The sequence below is a fragment of the Mustela nigripes genome, chromosome 4 (assembly GCF_022355385.1).
Source record: "Mustela nigripes isolate SB6536 chromosome 4, MUSNIG.SB6536, whole genome shotgun sequence".
Classification (NCBI taxonomy): Eukaryota; Metazoa; Chordata; class Mammalia; order Carnivora; family Mustelidae; genus Mustela; species Mustela nigripes.
Window position 1 is genome coordinate 81326217 of NC_081560.1, and position 5415 is coordinate 81331631.

The 5415-nt window shown below is 34.2% G+C and overlaps 1 pseudogene; it reads right to left on the reverse strand.

Annotated features, from left to right (window-relative positions):
- Positions 1 to 4263: 4263 nt before the first annotated feature.
- Positions 4264 to 5067, reverse strand: LOC132015111 (nascent polypeptide-associated complex subunit alpha-like; annotated as a pseudogene).
- Positions 5068 to 5415: the final 348 nt, after the last annotated feature.

Consider the following 5415-nt stretch of genomic DNA (forward strand, 5'->3'; position numbering starts at 1 on the left):
TTATACATTAACTGTTATGTGTTAATGTTTATTATTAATGTATTAAATGTTTAGTATATATTAAATATATATTTTTAACTGTTTTCCAGGACCTTCTATATTGAAAAGAAATGAACCTCATTACGAACCTCTAGTTTCAGCTCAGATATGCAAGGAGCTTAGAAATCATCTTACAAGTAAAAATGAAACAAAGTGAAAGTCAATGACTTTTCTTGGACCCATCAGAGAATTTAGTTTGCAAAGCAAACCACACCGCACAGTCCAGAAAAATAAGCAAATGCAGAAAGTCATCATTCAGATCTGCTTATCTGGGGCAGAAGCCACTGGAGCTGTACACTTATATATGAACACTTAATATTAATTCTGATGAACTGCTGCAAGTTGAGTTTGGACTAACATGAGACAGTAAAAAAAAATAATGGTTACCAGGGGGTAACCAGGGTTTAGGGGTTGAGAGAAATGAATAGTCAGAGTGTAACAGAGTTTTAGGGCAGTGAAACTAATCTTATGATACTCTAATAGTGGATACATACCTTTATACATTTGCCCAAATCAAGAGAATGTATAAAACCAAGAGTGAACCCTAATATAAACTTTGGGTGATAATTATGTGTCATTGTTGGTTTATCTACTGTAATAAATGTACCACTCTGGTGTGCAATTTTGATAGTGGGGAATGTTCTATGTGGGGGCAGAAAATATATGGGAAAACTTGGTACTTCTCAATTTTTCTATAAACTTAGAGCTACTCTAAAAAATAAAGTTTATTAAAACAATCAACTGTAATTAATATATTCAGGGCTCCAATTTAAAAAATAAACACTATTCAAAGATAGATGAGAAATACAGAAAAGGGATGGCAACTCTGAGAAATTACAATAAGAAATGATGGAAACAAAAATATTGTAACAAAGAATGCTTCTGATGGGTTCATCTGGTTGAGGAAAAAATCAGTATGATTGAAGATATATCAATAGAAACTGCTCAAAATGAATTGCAGAAAAAAGGGAAGGAAGGAGAAGGAAAGGAGAGGAAAGAGAAAAAATAAAAGAGAATGAAATTACAGAAAGTCTCACTCATAATTTCAGAAGTATAACATGTATTGGAAAATGAGAAAAATAAAAAAGAGAACAAATAAGTATGCAAATTTATAATAGCCAAAACTTTCTAAAACTAGTGACAAACATTAAACCATTGATCCAAGGAGCTCAGAGAATATGAAGCAGTATAAACACCCTTAAAAAATGACTCCTACTCACACTGCAGAAAACCAAAGACAGAGATAATCTTCAAAGAAGCCAAGAGGGGATAGGAGAATGCATTACCTATAGAGGAACAGAAATAAGAATTACAGCAGATTTCTTATCAAAAAGCATGCAAATAAGAAGTGGAATAAAATACTTAATTTGTTAAAAGAAAAAAAAATATCTGGAATTCTATATAGAATGAAATCATTCTTTAAAAGTGAAAAAAAAAAAAAAGCTTTTTCATAGGACTAGAAACTAGGAAGTTGTGCCAAGATAAGACATCTCCCTTGCGAGAAATGATTTTAAAATCCTTCAAAGAGAAGAAAAATTATATAGGCAGAAATTTGGATCTACATAAATGAAAAGTGTTAGAAAAAGAATGAATTAAGGTAAAATAAAATATTTTTTTCTTTTCATACTAAAGTGCTTTAAAAGATAACTTTTCAAAGTAATGGCAGTTATATATATATATATTTTATATATATATATGAGGTATATGTTATATATATATATATATCACTGATATATACATATATATTTTTCACTTCTTTATCCATTCATCTATTGATGGACCTCTAGATTCTTTCCATAGTTTGCCTACTGTGGACATTGCTGTTATAAACATTCGGGTGCACGTGCCCCTTCGGATCACTACATTTGTATCTTCAGGGTAAATACCCAGGGGTATGATTGCTGTGTTGTATGGTAGCTCTATTTTCAACTTTTTGAAGAACATCCATGCTGTTTTCCAGAGTGGCTGCACCAGCTTGCATTCCCACCAACAGTGTAGAAGGGTTTCCCTTTCTCTGCATCCTCGCCAACATCTGTCATTTCTTGACTTGTTAATTTTAGGCATTCTGAATGGTGTGAGGTGATATCTCATTGTGGTTTTGATTTGTAGTTCCCTGATACTGAGTGATGTTGAGCACTTTTTCATGTGTCTGTTGACCATTTGGATGTCTCCTTTGCAGAAATATCTGTTCATGTCTTCTGCCCATTTCTTGATTGGATTATTTGTTCTTTGGGTGTTGAGTTTGATAAGTTCTTTATAGATTTTGGATACTAGCCCTTTATCAGATACGTCATTTGTGAATATCTTCTCCCATTCTGTCAGTTGTCTTTTGTTTTATTGATTGTTTCCTTTGCTGTGCAAAAGATTTTTATCTTGATGAAGTCCCAATAGTTCCTTTCTTGCCCCTGCTTCCCTTGCCATTGGTGATGTTTCTAGGAAGAAGTTGCTGCAGCTGAGGTCAAAGAGGTTGCTGCTTGTGTTTTCCTCAAGGATTTTGATGGATTCCTGTCTCCCATTGAGGTCTTTCATCCATTTTGAGTCTATTTTTGGGTGCGGTATAAGGAAATGGTTCAGTTTATTTCTTCTACATGTGGCTGTCCAATTTTCCCAACATCATTTGTTGAAGAGACTGTCTTTTTTCCCTTGGACATTCTTTCCTGCTTTATCAAAGATCAGTTGACCATAGAGTTGAAGGTCTATTTCTGGGCTTTCTTCTGTTCATTGATCTATGTGTTTGTTTTTGTGCCAATACTATAATGTCTTGATGATGACAGCTTTGTAATAGAGCTTGAAGTCTGGAATTGTGATGTCACCAACTTTGGCTTTCTTTTTCAACATTCCTCTGGCTATTCAGGACCTTTTCTAGTTCCATATAAATTTTAGGATTATTTGTTCCATTTCTTTGAAAAAGATGGATGGTATATTGATAGGGATTGCTTTAAAAGTATAGATCACTTTAGGTGGCATAGACATTTTCAGAATATTTTTCTTCCATTCCATGAGCATGGAACGTTTTCCATTTCTTTGTGTCTTCCTCGATTTTTTTCATGAGTACTTTATAGTTTTCTGTGTACAGATTCTTTGCCTCTTTGGTTAGGTTTTTTCCTAGGTATCTTATGGTTTGGAATGCAGTTGTAAATGGGATTGACTCCTTGATTTCTCTTTCTTCTGTCTTGCTGTTGGTGTATAGAAATGCAACTGATTTCTGAGCATTTATTTTATATCCTGACACTTCACTGAATTCCTGTATGAGTTCTAGCAGTTTTGGAGTGGAATCTTTAGGGTTTGCCACGTAAAGTATCATATCATCAGCAAAAAGGGAGAGTTTGACTTCTTCTTTGCTGATTTGGATGGCTTTTATTTCTTTTTGTTGTCTGACTGCTGATGCTAGGACTTTTAGTACTATGTTGAATAGCAGTGGTGATAGTGGACATCTGCTATGTTCCTGACCTTAGGGGAAAAGTTCTCAGTTTTCCCCATTGACAATAATATTTGCTGTGGGTTTTTCATAGATGCCTTTTATGATTATGAGTTTTGTACCCTCTGTCCCTACACTTTGAAGAGTTTTGATCAAGAAAAGATGTTGTACTTTGTCAAATAGCACACATTTTTAATATAAATAGCACATATTTTAACTGAAGCCTGAAATTATGTTTTGTTGGAATACTTATTCTATATTTATTATACTTACTGTGTATTTAACTTAAATATAACATCATTATATGTGCATTGTATTTTCTTACTCTATAAGTTTTTTCTTAATAACAAAGTATTTTTTAATCATTCCATTTTATTTCCTCATTTTGTATGGAAGTTATAAGCACTTTTAGCAATAATCTTAATCATCATAACACATACAGATGTATTATTGACTTATATGGGCTGTTAATCTTAAATTTTTCAAGTTTTTTAATAAAAAGTAAGGTTCTTAAAGCATTTTAATTCCATTTATCTCTTTACTTATATAATGGCATGGCTGCAGGAATTTTATTTGACATACTTTAAACCCCACATTATTATTGCTTTACACAATCAATGTTTGTGTATATTTGAACATTTTTGTCATTTTCTTTGCTGCTTTTGTCCTTCATACAACTCTGTACTCCCATTATGTATAGTTTGCTTATGTCTAAGAACATCCTTTAGAATTTCTGTATTAATTGTCTACTAGTGATAAAATCTCTCTTCTATAGTTTATTTTAAATTATTTTACTTTGTCAACAGTTTTTTTTTTTCATCCAACAAGAAGCCATAACTTTATTAATGATAGAAACAGTACAAATTTCAAACCAAGCTGCAGTTATTCTTTTGAAACACCAAAAAAAAGTCCTCGTTTTCAGATGGTTACATTGTTAATTCCATAATAGCATTTACAATATCATTACTGTTGTTCTTCAGGGCTAGGACTGCCTTTGCTCTTGACACATTTGCTTGTGACATGACCAATTCTATGTCCTTAACCTCTACACTGGTTTCATCAACCTCTTCCTCTTCACTCTCCTCTTGTACAGTTGGAGTCCGTGTGTTTTCTTGAACCTTTGAGACAACTTCACCTTGAACTTTGAATTTCTGAGCAGCTGCCAGTTGTGCTTGCTGAGATAAATGCTCGATCTTGGCTTCCCCAAAAACTATGTAGGTATCTGAAGCTGGGCTCTTGTCGACATCTGGTTTTGTGATGACAAAGAGGATATTCTTAGATTTCGGGATAGTGACTCTTGTAACCCCTGTAATCTGTCGAAGACCCAGTTTGGGCATAGGCTTCCATGCCTTCTTTTCACTCGGGCTCTGTTTTGCTTTACTGACTGGTTCTTCATCAATTTCAGCGGCTGCTGCCAGCTGGCTTGTTGTGTGGTTACCCGTGTGGAATCCTGTTCCTCAAGCTCTGGTACTGATTCATCACTGTCAGATTCTGCTCCAGACCCTGTCTCAGCCTGGGGCTGTGGCAACTCCTGCTCTGTAGCAGGGACGGTTTCTATGGCTTCACCAGGCATTTTGTGCGGGGGACGCAGAACCAAGATGGCGGCAGAAAGAGCACTTTGTCTACAGTTTTAAATAATATTTTTGTGATTTTAAACTACAGGTTGGCTATTTCTTTCTGTAACCTGAAGCTATTTTTCAACTCTTTTTGTCTTCCATTATTGCTTTAAAAACTGTTTGTCAGCCTTTCCTCCTCTGAAGTAATCTCTCCTTTACCTTTGGCCCTTTTAAAGTATTTTCTTTGTGTTACTCTTCCGCAATATTATTATGATATCTGTAGACTTGGATTTCTTCTTCTATATTATGTTGAGGGACTTTTTTGCCTTCTTGAATAGTTGTGGGCATGATGTTTTTCATCAGTTTGATAATGTTCTAAGATATTAGATCTGTAAATACTGA